This window comes from Antechinus flavipes, chromosome 5 (genome assembly GCF_016432865.1).
Source record: "Antechinus flavipes isolate AdamAnt ecotype Samford, QLD, Australia chromosome 5, AdamAnt_v2, whole genome shotgun sequence".
NCBI classification, from domain to species: Eukaryota; Metazoa; Chordata; class Mammalia; order Dasyuromorphia; family Dasyuridae; genus Antechinus; species Antechinus flavipes.
This window is the reverse complement of record NC_067402.1, coordinates 102747033-102761700: the sequence shown is the minus strand read 5'-3', so window position 1 is coordinate 102761700 and position 14668 is coordinate 102747033.

Here is a 14668-nt window from a genome sequence, read left to right as displayed (position 1 = left end):
AACTTTTGAACTAGATGGCTTTTTAGGGGCCATCCAACTCTGAAATCCTGAAATTCTGTAATTCTGCACAGAGGATGACATTTGGATTCAGTATCCTCGTGGCTAGAGAACCAATTCTGGAGGAGAAAGATCTGAGTTCAAATGCTGCTTCAAACATATATTGATTATATTTTTATAGATAAGTCATTTAGCTTCTCAATAACAAAGAGGAATCAAACACACCGCCTAGGAACCCCACCTGGGCCCTCCTGTGGTACACAACCAAATTAAAAGATAATAGGAAAATATTTAACAAACTATATAAAAATATAGTAGAATACAGATAATGTTATTGTTTCTTTTTCTAAATCATGATGCATCCTGCAGGAATATTCCTGTATAGTGTAATCATGTAGATTTCTATATGAGTTTTACATCATTGCTCTCTGCAATTCTCTTACCCAATGGTGTGCTGGAGACAACTCAAATCGGCTGAGAAAGCTAATTGGTTTTTTTTTTTTAAATAGCTTTTTATTGACAGAATCCATGCCATGGTAATTTTTTACAGCATTATCCCTTGCACTCACTTCTGTTGCGATTTTTCCCCTCCCTCCCTCCACCCCCTCCCCCAGATGGCAAACAGTCCTTTACATGTTGAATAGGTTACAGTATATCCTAGATACAATATATGTGTGCAGAATTGAACAGTTCTCTTGTTGCACAGGGAGAATTGGATTCAGAAGGTATAAATAACCCGGGAAGAAAACAAAAATGGAAGCAGTTTATATTCAGAGAAAGCTGATTGTTAAATTTTCAGTGTGAACATTTTACATCTCAAAAAATGTTACAATCAGGATTTGCTCTTCTAGACTTAAGACAGTGGAGAAAAAATGTTAATAACGCCTATTAAACTTAAAAGTTTGTCATGATTTCATTCTTGGAGGGAAAGCTTCTTGTTTAGAATTTACTAACACACCCTTGGCCCAAGACTAAATTACCAAGCTTATAACAATCTCCACTGGTAGAGAAAGTAGGAGTTCCTCATGCCAGGGAAATCATAGTGCCTGATTAGGAAAAAAATGTCATGATGCTTTCCATCCTTATATTTAGAGCCAGAAGGGATTGTAGCTATAAGTTAGCAACTATTCATTAAACATGTACTGTGTACATATATGTACATGTTTGATGAATACTTGCTAACTTATAGCTACAATATCTTCTGACTCTAAATACATACATATATGTAGATATATACATAATTTGTCTAATGATAACCATCTCTGAGAGGGGAAGAAAAGGAAGGAAAAAAAGTTTACATGATAATTTTATTTTACAATTAAAAGGAATCGCAAGTTGTACATAATAAGTATGCAGTTTTGTACACAATCATCTTTTTAAAATTATGCTATATTATAGAAATGCTGGTTTTAGACCATAATTTACAAATACAATAAATTTTTTAATATTTTAAAATCCACCAGCCCTGAAGTCAGGAAAACCTGAGTTCAAATCTGGCCTCAGATACTTAACACTTTCTAGCTGTGTGACCCTGAGAAAGTTACTTAATCCTATATATATATTTTAAAATCTACTACATTCCATATGGAAATGTTACGCATGATTGCACATGCTATATCATATTGCTTAGAGTTTTAAGGATGGGGGAGATGAGGGAAAGAGGGAAAACAATTGGATCTCAATTTTTTTAATGTTATAAATTTTCTTTACATGTAATTGGGGAAAAAGGAAAATATTATTTTTCAAGTCTACTGTGTTCCAGATACTGCTCTGAATGCTAGAAATGCAAAGATAATTTTTTAAAATTAAAATTCCTATCTAACATGTATTTCAACATATTTAACATGTATTGGACGACCTACCACCTAGGGTGAAGGGAAGGAGGGGAAAATTTGAAACAAAAGGTTATGCAAGGGTCAATGTTGGAAAAATTACCCAAGCACATGCTTTGTAAATTTAAAAAATTTAATTTAAAAAATTAAATTAAATTAAAATTCCTTTAACCTCAAGAAGTCAGTAGTAGATGGGACACCATAACTTTGTCTAAAAAAAAAAACAAGGAAAGTGTTCAGTTAGAAAAGTTTCCATTTTTATTTACAAAATTCCTTCCTTATAGTAGCCCAATGAGATTGTCAAAGTATTATTGAATATATCTTACCAATGGGTAAATTGAGGTTTAGAGCCATTTGATGACTTATTCGAGATGACTCAGGCAGTAAAATGCCTTAAAACAGGGCAACATCTATTGGATTTACATATATTTTACAATGTTTACTATATGTTGGATTATTTGCTAGCTAGGGGAGGGGGTTTAGGGAAGGAGGGGAAATTGGAACACAAGGTTTCCTGCAAGGATCAATGATGAAAAATTATCCTTGAATATTTTGAAAATAAAAAGTTTCCATTAAAAAAGGTGGGGAACTAAGTGACCTCAAGTTCAAATCCTGCTTCAGACCCTAACTATGTAAGTCTTGGCAAGTCACTTAACTCTGTTTGCCTCAGTTTTCTTGTCTGTAAGATGAGCTGGAGAAGGAAACGGCAAACCATTCCAGAATCTTTGCCAAGAAAACCCCAAGTTGGATCACAGAGAGTCAGCCACAACTGAACAAAAAACAATAGCAGACGTAAATACTTATTTCTGGCTTGGGTCCCAATGTTTCTTCTTATCACCCTGATGCTATCTGGATTGAATTGAGAATAAAGCACTTTATTTGGGTCTAGTATCTATAAAGGAAAGAGACTCCAACAGTGACTCGGGTTAGTGAGGAGCTTACACATTTCACTGAAGAGCCTGTCATGAAAGGAACAGATTTAGTCTCATCTGGTGAGCTTAATCTTTCTTTAAGGATTCACATTTAGGAAAGACCCATTCACTTAGAGACAATCCACTTAATGAACAAAGGACAGCACAGATGTAAGTTTTGTCTTAAAAGTCAACAGAAGAGGAAAGAAAGAGAAGAAAAATAACAGTTTCTGCCCTAAGCCCCAGCGCCATTCATGAGACTGGCCCAGAGAGCCCCGTCAGCCAGACCTGCCCAGTGTGGGTCCCTTGTCCCAGGTACTGCTCGTAAAGCCGGAGGGAGGGGTGAATTTTGTATACAAGACCTCCTATTCATGAACCCAAGGCACAGGGAGCCTCACCTACCAGGAGCTACAGCCACCCCATCTGCAGCTGGTCCAATTAGGAGGACTGGTGCAGAAGGGCCCTTCCTTCTGAAGAAGATTGAACATGACATTGTAATTGCCAACAGCCCTGGTAATGAGGCAGGGGGAAAAAGCCCCCTCCCTCCTACTAAAGAGATTAAATGTGATATTGTATTATTCACTGTCGACACCGGTGGTCCTGGTGCAAGAGAGCTAGGATGAACTTTGCTTCCTAATGAGACAGAACATATTACATCTTGATGTTAAAAATTATGTGGAAGAGATTTTCATAGGCTAGTGTGGTTGAATGAGCTATGGAATGAATCACTATACATCTGTCATGACATAGTATAGCTAACATATAATAATATAGACTAATATATCTTTTATCATTATTATTATTATTATTATAGCTAACATTTTGTATAGTACTTATTTTGTGCCAAATATTCTGCTAAGCATTTTATAATTATTATTTCATTTGACCATCATAACAATGTAGAGATTAGTATCCCCATTTTATGGGTAGGGAAACTGAGGCAGAGTTTAAGTGACTTGTCCAGGATTCCCCAATTAGTAAGTATTTCAAGGTGGATTTGAACTCAGGTTTGCTTGACTTGGGGCAAGGAAGAAGTATAACATGCACAGGCAAGTCACTTAACCCTGTTGGTCTCAGTTTCCCCTTTTGTAAAATGGACAAGAGAAGAAAAATGGCAAAAAACCATTCCAGTGTCTTTGCCAAGAAAATCCCAAATGAGGGTCACGAAAGAATTGTATATGACTGAACAGCAACAACAAAAGAAAACTGGAAAGGTGGGAGGGGACTAGGTGGTGAAGGGCCTTGAATGCCAAAGTAATTTGCAATTGATCCTGGAGACAATAGGGAGCCATTGATGCTTACTGAAAGGAAAATCACTTTAATGACTAAATGGAAGAAGGATTTGAGTTAGGAGAGATTTGAGGTGGGCAGACCACCAGCAGTGTGAGGTGATGGGCTTCTGCCAGGGTAGGGAGAGTGTCAGAGGGGGGCATTCTGGAGAAATACTGAAAAAGTGAGACCAGGATGGCTCCTAGGTTGTGTATCTGGGGGGCTGGAAGTGGTCCTCTCCATCCCCTTCTCCCAAGTAACCCCCCACTCTAAGCCACCTCCCTACAGCTGCCAGGGATTTTCCTAAAGCCTTCATCTGTCATTGCTACTTTCCATCCTCAATAAACCCCAATGACTATTACCTTTATGATCAAACATAAATTCTTCTGTCTCACATGGAAAGCTCTTCACAACCTGGCCCCCTCTTCCCTTTCCAGGCTACATACACATTGCTCCCTTTAGAGACAGGCATGTGATATAGTGGTAAAAAGTGGGGACTCAGAAAGATCTGAGTTCAGATTTAGCCTCAGATTCATTAAAATGAGAACCTGGGCAAGTCACTTAGTTTCCTCATTTACAAAATCAGCATGATATGGGATGTTTCCATCTAAATTGCTGCTAAAAACCCTGATATATTGCCTCCCCTGTTAGAATGTAAATTTCTGAGATGAAACTATTCATATCCCAGCATATAGCACAGTGCTTTGTGCAGAAGTGCTTAATAAGTGTTTTTTTTTTTCATTCATTCTCCTCATCAAGACATAGATGTTTTGATCATTGGACCATGTAGCCTATTAAAAATGCTAATTTTGAGGCCCATAGAGTCCACGGAAAATGTCTCCCCTTGCCATTCAGTTTGCTCTAGTGTCATTTATTCTACCAGAATTCACCAGAATTCAAAGTGTATTTGAAAAAGTTAAGCTACTTTTCTGGGATTTAAGGGTGAATAGTAAGTATGAATATAGAAATCATCAGTCTTTCTTGAAGACCCCTTTTAATACACTCAAAAAGTGTGAAAAAATAGGATTTTATTCCAGTGGAACGTCAACTTGAGGACAAAGGCTCATTTTTCTCTTTGCATCTCCACCAATTCAGTACCTTGCTCAACATGCCTAATAAATATTTGTTAGATTTTTTAAAAATAATTATGATAATAATAGCACACAGATAATAATCCCACAGGGATGTTGTGAAGATCAAAGATGATAATATTTGTAAAGTGCTTAATCGCACACTGCCTGTTTCTAGTAGGCCCTTAATCAATGCTTATTCCTTCCCATCAGTGCTTTCTGAAATCCATCTTCTTGCTGTTTCTCACATGTGACCCTTCATTTCCCACTTCTGTAGCACTCCTTGAAGCCTAAAAGATTATTTTATGAGGAACTCAAACAAGGCAAACACACACAGAGTCCAGAAGAAGCAATACCAGGACACTCGAGATCTCTCTGAAGACTTTTGGAATTGATTGTGAGAAATATGGTGGTGGACTCAGTGCTCTATGAGTAAAGCAGAATCACGGGACCTCAAAAGAAACGTGAGATGGACAGATGTAGAGCCATCTCCACTCCAAACGCTCATAATGACTCTTTGTGCCTGACCTAACTTCTAAGCTCGTATTCTTCTGATCAGTGGACACACTGCCCCTAGACCCCGACATAGATGTCCCTCTGGTCTCCTTTGATTACAAAAAACAACAATCAATCAACCACACTTTGGTTTTATTCACCTTTTATCATCTCCTCTCCCTCTCTATTTCCTCTTACTGTTCTTCAGTGTCTTCAGTTAAGTCTCTTGCCTTATTAATTTAATATTATCTTAATATTAATATTAAACTCTCCCTTGGAGATATCCTCTATTCACTCAGTTACCTCCTCTTTACAAAATAACTTCTGAGTTTATATTTCCATTTTCAACTCCTCCCTCCATTTTTCCAAAGCTCAGACAGCTGATCTAAACATTTCAAACTCAACATGTCTAAAGCCGGAGTCCTTACCCCACCCACCAAGCCTGCCCCCTGCCCCAACTTCTGTGTCTGTTTATCCTCCCAGTCTCGTGGCTGTTCACATCACATTGTGGGGGTGTCTGACTTCAGAGACAAGCAGCTGCTTTGGGGTGAAGAGGTCCCCCAGCTGCCCAGACCCCAAGAGAAGGGCAGAATGCTCTCGGGCCGCCAGCCCTCAGGGGGTTGGCTCTCGGAGTGTATCAGAACCCAGAGAGACCAGTGGTGGACTACAAGCAACGGGACTGCGAGTCAGTAAGTGAGATGCTCCATCAGTGGGGTGTCAGTGCGTGTGGGAATGGGTGAGGTTGTTTATTCAGGTGCAGATCTCTGAGCAAGTGGAGATTGTGTTTGGGACTTTCAAGTGTGGATCCCTGGGGAGAGAAAGGGGAGGAAGGAGGAAAAGGATGTGAAAAGGGCATGTTTGGGGGAGGTGGAGGCTGGCACAGTGAGGGTGTTCCGAGCCCTGAGTCTGAAAGTGCCCCATGGAGCAATCCCAGCATCGGAGAGACGAAGTGATGAAGACTTTGCAGGTGTGATACCTGACTGGCACTTACTTTCAAACAGCGATTGAATGGGCAAGGGCACCCAGCAATGGGGCTGGGGTAAGGAGGGGATCACAAACAAGCATGGTGAGTGAAGAAGCTTGAGAGCATGTGTTAACTTTACAATTATTTTTCCTCCTTCTCTCCCCCATATTCAATCAGCTGCCAAGTCTTTTCGATTCTCACTCTGCAGAGCTGTTGTGATAGATATTAGTCGTGATGAGATAGTGAAGCTTTGGAGATCTTACTACTTCATGCAAGATACTGCATCTTCAAAACTCAAAAGCAGCAGTCCTTCACCTAAGAGCCTGAATGAGTGAATTAGAAAAGGAATTTTAAAAATATTTATTAAACACTTAGTCCTTCACCTAAGAGCCTGAATGAGTGAATTAGAAAAGGAATTTTAAAAATATTTATTAAACACCTAATCCTTCACCTAAGAGTCTGAATGAGTGAATTAGAAAAGGAATTTTAAAAACATTTATTAAACACATAGTCCTTCACCTAAGAGTCTGAATGAGTGAATTAGAATAGGAATTTTAAAAACTTTTATTAAATACTTAGTCCTTCACCTAAGAGTCTGAATGAGTGAATTAGAAAAGGAATTTTAAAAACTTTTATTAAACACTTAGTCCTTCACCTAAGAGCCTGAATGAGTGAATTAGAAAAGGAATTTTAAAAACATTTATTAAACACTTAGTCCTTCACCTAAGAGCCTGAATGAGTGAATTAGAATAGGAATTTTAAAAACATTTATTAAACACCGAATCCTTCACCTAAGAGTCTGAATGAGTGAATTAGAAAAGGAATTTTTAAAATATTTATTAAGCACTTGGTATGGGTAAAACATCCCCATCACTCCAGAGATACAAATGGAAAAGTCAGTCTCTGATCTCAAGCCATTCACAGCACATCTATATCTATATCTATATCTAACTGTGTGTATGTATATATGTGTGTGTGTGTGTGTGTGTGTGTGTGTATGTGTGTGTAAATAGATAGATAGACACAGACTGATAGATAGATAGATCAGTGTTGAAAAATTATCCACTCTGAAAATAAAAAATTAATAATAATAATTTTTTAAAAAATGTAAGCTCCTTGAGATCAGGTACTGATTTTCTGCTTATATTTGTACTCCCAATGCTTACTACAGTGACTAGAACATAATAAATGTTTAAGTGTTTGTGGATTGACTGACTTCCGCCAGAGGTATGATTATGATGCACCCAATAGGCAATCAGGAGACCTGTAAGAAACACAGCCACACCTAGCTGAATCCTCCCCACAATCTCCCCACCTTTGGCCTTCCCTTCCCTAATAGTAGCCGAATAACTTCCATTTGAGCCCCCTAAGGAGATCCCATTTAACTCCTCTTCCCTCCCCACCTTCTCAATCCTCCAGATCACCTCAGAGAGTGAGCTCCGTCTTATAGGATAGCAACTGGTGAGGAAGAACACGGCCTTTTCTTTTTCATTTTGTGTAAATAGAGTGAGCTGCTGAGGTAGAATAGACACGGATAGATTGTAATTTTCATTGCAGATCTCATTAAATTATCTTCCCTCCTCCCTCCCCAGCATTCTCCTCCACCCCATACTCCACTTCCAAACTTCCCTATTACTACCGAAGGCATTAAATCTTGCCTTGAGAACAGGGACAGAAATGTAACTGTCATCACATCACATCACAGCAGCTACACACAGTGGGCACTTAATCTATGTTTGTTTGGTTAACTAAACGCCCTGGGCCTCCTGGGACTCTGTGAGAGCCTTATTATGTCTGCTGCCAATCTCTGAAGACAACTCCCCATTCCACTTTGTTTCCAAATCCACCCCTCGCCCCTGGGCCTGATAGCAGAGAAGTTCCATAATTAAAGTGCTATTTCAAGATTGGTCTGGTGGTATGCAAGATGGATTAGAGAGAGAAGAAAAAAATGGAGTCAGGGAGGCTGGAAAAACTATTGCAAAGTTTTGGTGGGAGGTGCTGAGGGTCTGAGTAGAGCAAGAGTGATAGAAGGGGAGAAATAGATAGATAGGAGAGACGTCGCAAAGTAAACAGAAGGACTTGGTAGCAGCGTGTAGTTGAGAAAGGAAAGAGCTAAGTTAAAAATAATTCCAAGGTTTCCAGCCAGACTGTCTAGGAGAATGATCAGCCCTATATTTAGTGCAACTCATAATAGTTTAGAAATATCTTCTACAACATCTCAGATAGGTGGACTCTACATCGATAATTCCAGTAACAGGGAACCCGCTATCTTACAAATCTGCTTTTTTCATTCAGAAAGTTCTTCCAAACGTTGACGTAAAAACTGCCTCCCTGAAATTCCCAACCCCTGGTACCAGTTTTCCTCTCTGGGACCATATGGAGTCTCTCTTAAGCCTTTCATGTATCAGATGACTTTTCTGCTCTCCCTTCTCACTCCACCCCCAAGCCTTCTTTTTCTAAGTCAAGATTCCCTTTTGTGTCGTGCATTCGCATATGGACAGACAGCAAGGTTTACCAGAAGCACAGAATTTATGGTCAGAGGGTGTGGATTTGGGTCCTGATTGTTGCTTTTACCAACAGTATTAATTTTGGCAAATCACTGAACTTTGAGAATAAGTGTCCTTCACTAACACATTGTTGGTGGAGTTGTAAAATGATCCAACCATTCTGGAGAGCAATTTGGAACTATGCCCAAAGAGCTATAAAACTGTATACCCTTTGACCCAGGAGTGTTTCTGAGGGGCCTATATCCCAAAGAGATCTTAGAGGAGGGAAAGGGACCCGCATGTGCAAAAATGTTTGTGGCAGAAACTGGAAACTGAGTGGATGCTCATCAATTGGAGAATGGTTGGGTAAATTATGGTATGTGAATGTTATAGAATATTATTGTTCTGTAAGAAATGATCAGAAAGATGATTTTAGAGAAGCCTGGAGAAACTCACATGAACTGGTGATGTGTTAAATAAACAGAACCAAGAGATCATTATACAACATTACACAATTACATGATGATCAATTCTGATCCAGGCCAGTTCCAATGATCTTGTAATGACGAGAGCCATCTGTACCCAGAGAGAGAACCATGGGAACTGAGTATGAATCACAACATAGCATTTTTACTCTTTTTGATATTGCTTGCTTGTATTTTGTTTTCTTTCTCATTTTTTCCTTTTTGATCTGATTTTTCTTATGCAGCATGACATTTATGGAAATATATATAGAAAAAGAATTAACCTATATTGGATTACTTGCTGTCTAAGGGAGAGAGAGAGAGGAAGGGGGGGGGGGAATTAGAATGAAAGATTTTGTAAGGATGAATGTTGAAAATTTTATCCGTGTACGTATTTTGAAAATAAAAAGCTTTAATTTAAAATGAGAGAGAATGTGTCATCTTCAAAATAGAAATAATAGAGATAATTATACTTGCACTACCTCCCTCACAGACTGTTGTAGGAAAAATGCTTTATAAATAATTGTCTGCTTACAAATGTGATCTTATGATAATGCTTCTGTTGTAGACATTTCTCTTAAAATGTGGCTTCCAGAACTGGACCCAAGACAACCAGGCATTCATAGAGCCAGGTGTTCACACACGCCAGCCCATGCTCCACTTACACATGCCTATGACAAATTGCCAGATGTTGCTTGACCATGCTAAGTACACTGGGATTATCACTTCCCTTGCTTGACATCATACATAACTGAATTAACTTTTTTTTTTAGTTGTTGTTCAGTCTGTCTGAGCCTTCATGACCCCATTCGGGGTTTTCTTGACAAAAATATTAGACTAATTTTCCATTTCCTTCTCCAGTTCATTTTACATATGAGGAAATTGAGGAAAACAGGGTTAAGGGACTTGTTCAGGGTCATGTATCTATTGTATGGCTGAAACAAGACTTAAATTCAGGTCTTCCTGACTTTAGATCTAGCTCTTTATCCACTGTGCCACCTAAATGCTTTTTTTCTCTATTATTTTTAGATAACTTTTTATTTTCAAAATACATGTAAAGATGGTTTTCAACATTCACTCTCGCAAAACTTTGTGTTCCAATTTTTTTCTCCCTCTCTCCCCTCTCACCCTCTCTTCAAGATAGCAAATAATCCAATATAAGTTAAACATGTGCACTTCTTCTAAATCTAATTCCACATTTATTGTGCTGTGCAAGTAAAATCAGATCAAAAAGAGAGAGAGAGAGAAAGAAAGACAGAGACAGAAAGACAGAGACAGAGAGACAAAGAGAGACAGAGAGACAGACAGACAGAGAGACAGAGTGACAGAGAGAGACAGACAGACAGAGACAGACAGACAGAGACAGAGACAGAGAGACAGAGACAGATAGACAGAGAGAGAGAGAGAACAAAAAGCAAGAAAACAACAAAAGAGAAAGGGGAAAATACCATTGTGGTCCACACTCATTTCCCATAGTTCTCTCTCTGAGTGTAGCTGATTCTCTTCTTTATTGAACAATTGGAACTTGTTTGAATCATCTCATTGTTGAAGAAAGCCACGTCCATCAGAATTGATCATCGTATAGTCTTGTTGTTGCCATGTATTAAGTATGTATTAAGCTCCTATGCTAAACACTTTACAAATATTACCACCTTCCAACTTCAAAATAACTCTGGGAGGAAGTCATTATGATCTAAACTAAAACAGATTGAGATTAAGTGATTTGCCCTAGATCACACAACTATTACATATATGAGGATGGATTGAACTCAGGTCTTCCAGGCTCTAGACTGAGCACTATAGTCACTGGGCAACCTAGCTTCCTTAAGCCATAAAAAGGGAATGTTTTCTCAAGAGACCAGCATGGATGCACAGAGAAGAAGGGGAATGTAATATCTATATATTGATAAAGCTCAAAGCCTAGAAAGGTTTATTGGCCATATGTACTTATGGAAGGCCAAGAATTTAGTTAGAAAAAGACAAGGACTTGGCTCCATGACCTTAGTTTTGTTTAATGTTGATGCTTTTCCTGCTTCCCACTCATTTGTATGGGATAGCAAGCTTTATAATTGAAAAATAGAAAGATTACAAAATCCAAGAGTAGCTTCTAAGTTGGAGAGAGGATGGTCCCTTAGGTAAATTTCAAGAGTCCCTGAATTTGGATGGGAACTATATATACATATTTACTTTTACTTTTAACTGAAATTTGGTCTTTACTTCAATTATTAAAACTATTATTCCAAGAAAGGGTTTCATCGGCTTCCCCAGACTACCAAAGGGATCCTTGACACACTTTAAGAAGTCTAAGAACCCCTACAAAAGGATGATGAGACTGAGAGCATATTAGCATGCAGAGATTAAACCACAAGAGGCTCTCTGATCCTCAGTCGGAATGAAGTTTAGGGTAGAGAGGCAACCCCTGATGACTCCCAAATAATAGAGGAAAAGAGAGAAGCTTTAAGCTTTAAGCACCAGTCCTTCCTTCCTTCTCTCAAAGAGCTGTTGTGATGATCCAATGGGATAATATTTGTAACAGCAAAATTCTTGGCATATAGTAGGTACTCAATAAATGCTTATCACCCCCAGTCACCTGGAATGCTTTGGGCTCTGTATTCTGGCATCAAATATATAAGAATATATACACAGAAAGAGAGAATAATTAGCCTGAAGATAAGAACATAGAGAGGGGCTCTGTAATTTCTTACCCATACAAAAGTGACCAGCAGTAGTGACCCACAATTCCAGCAAAGATTACAGACTAACCAACAAGTCTTAGCAGAGCCCAAGCATTTGGTAGAGAATGCATATCCTGGGGGATATCAGAGAGCCCAGCAGGAGCAGGGCAATGGCAGCAACGCAGAAGTGAAGGATGTTTGGGGCATCTTGCACTGCCCAAAGCTATATGACTCTTCATGTGTGTTCCCTGGTTATGCATGTGTTCCGATTTACTTTGTTGTCTACTTAAGGCTTGTGTGATTTAGAGGAGGGATTGACAAGGTCTGTGAGACTTTTCTTACTATCTCAATTCATATTCTAAAACTAATCATGTTATAAGTCTGGTTAAAAAAAATAAATAATGCATTGGTAAGAAGTTGTAAGCTATGATTTTGAATGGATGTAGACCCCAAGGATACCTTGAATCTTTTTGTCCGGGGCACCTAATAAATAAATTAAAGGTACTCCCAAGGTGTGACATGCTTTTTTTAAGCAAAACATTAAACAAAAATCTCTTACGCTTTTCCTATGGAGAAGATAAAAAAGAGGTGGGATAGACTAGTGGTCTCCACATTTCTTTCACTGCATCCTCTCTCTCTCTCTCTCTTTTTGTTTTGTTTTTTTTGCTGAGGCAATTGGGGTTAAGTGATTTGCCCAGGATCATTCAGCTAGGACAACGTTAAGTGTCTGAGGCCGGATTTGAACTCAGGTCCTCCGGACTTCAGGGCTGGTGCTCTATCCACTGCACCATCTAGCTGCCCCCTCTCATTTTTTAAAAACTTTTACCCAAACATATGCATATTTTATAAATTATATAATTTGTTAATTATTGCCAATGTACTGCTATATTATGTACATTTTATAATGATAGATTTTTATTTTTCAAAATAGATGTAGATAGTTTTCAGCATTCCCCTTGTAAAACCTTGTGTTTCAAATTTTTCTCCTTCCCTCCCCATCACCCTCTCCCCAAGACATCAAATAATCCAATATAAATTAAACATGTGCAATTCTTCTAAACATATTTCCACACTTATGCTGCACAAGAAAAATCTGTTCAAAAGGGAAAAAAATGAGAAAGAAAAAAAAAAGCAAGCAAGCTAACCACAATAACAAAAACTGAGAAAGTACTCTGCTGTGATCCACATTCAGTCCTCTCTCTGAATGCGGCTCTCCATCACAAAACTATTGGAATTGGCCGGAGTCACCTCATTGTTGAAAAGAGTCAAGTCCATCACAGTTGATTAGTACATAATCTTGCTTTTCCTGTGTACAATATTCTCTTGCTTCTACTTACTTCACTTAGTTCATGTAAGTCTCTCCAGGTCTTTCTGAAATCATCCTGCTGATTATTTTTATAATCAATATTATATATTATATCCATATATATAATATATATTAAATATAAAAATTTATAATAGTTTTCATTACATTTATATACCATAACTTATTCAGCCATTCTCCAACTGATGGGCATCCACTCATTTTCCAGTTTCTATTCACTACAAAAAAAGCTGCCACAATCATTGTTGCACATACAGGTTTTTTTCCCTCCTTTAAGATCTCTGAGATATAAGCCCAGTAGAAACACTGCTGGATCAAAGGGTTTGCACAGTTTGATAACTTTTTGAGCATAGTTCCAAATTGCTCTCCAGAATGGCTGGATGTGTTCACAATTCCACCAACAATGTATCAGTGTCCCAGCTTTCCCACATCCCCTCCAACATTCATCATTATCTTTTCCTGTCATCTTAGCCAATCTGACAGGTGTCATTAATGTGGTACCGCAGAGATGTCTTAATTTGCATTTCTCTAATCAACAGTGATTTAGAGAATTTTTTCATATAACTAGAAATGGCTTTAATTTCATCAGTAAGTTGTTCATATCTTTTTCCATTTGTCGTCTATTATGTACATTACAAAACATGCATAAAACATTTTAAAAGAATAAAAAACTGATAATTTTTTCTTTTCATTTATGTAATGGGCTCTAGTACATTTTGAGACCTCATCAGCTTATTCTTATGCTCTCTTTCATGTAAAACTGCTATTAGAAAAATTAAAACAACCTAAGGGAAGTGCCTTGGAGAGACTATATCAGGTATATATTGCCTAAGTGGTTTTGATTGGCTAACTAGATGGTGAATGAGAGGTTATTTGACTGGGTAGGGAGGCATTTAAAAGTCTTTCGTCAACTTCCATCAATTTTCTACCTCGTTGTTTTTAGCTTCATTCCAATTGTACAACAGCAGCTTGAGAGATCAAGCTGTAAGGGGAAATGTCGTGAATTCTCCCTTTCTAAGGCCATATGGTCCTGAGATATGGGCCTGGCTCTTTGGTCTTTTTATTTGATCCTTTTTCTTGTAGATACAGGGAATGGAGTCTTTGACTATGATCAGGAGAGTAAGCTACAAGAATCAAGGAGTCAGAATCTAAGCTTGGTTTTGCAGCCAACCTTATACTGA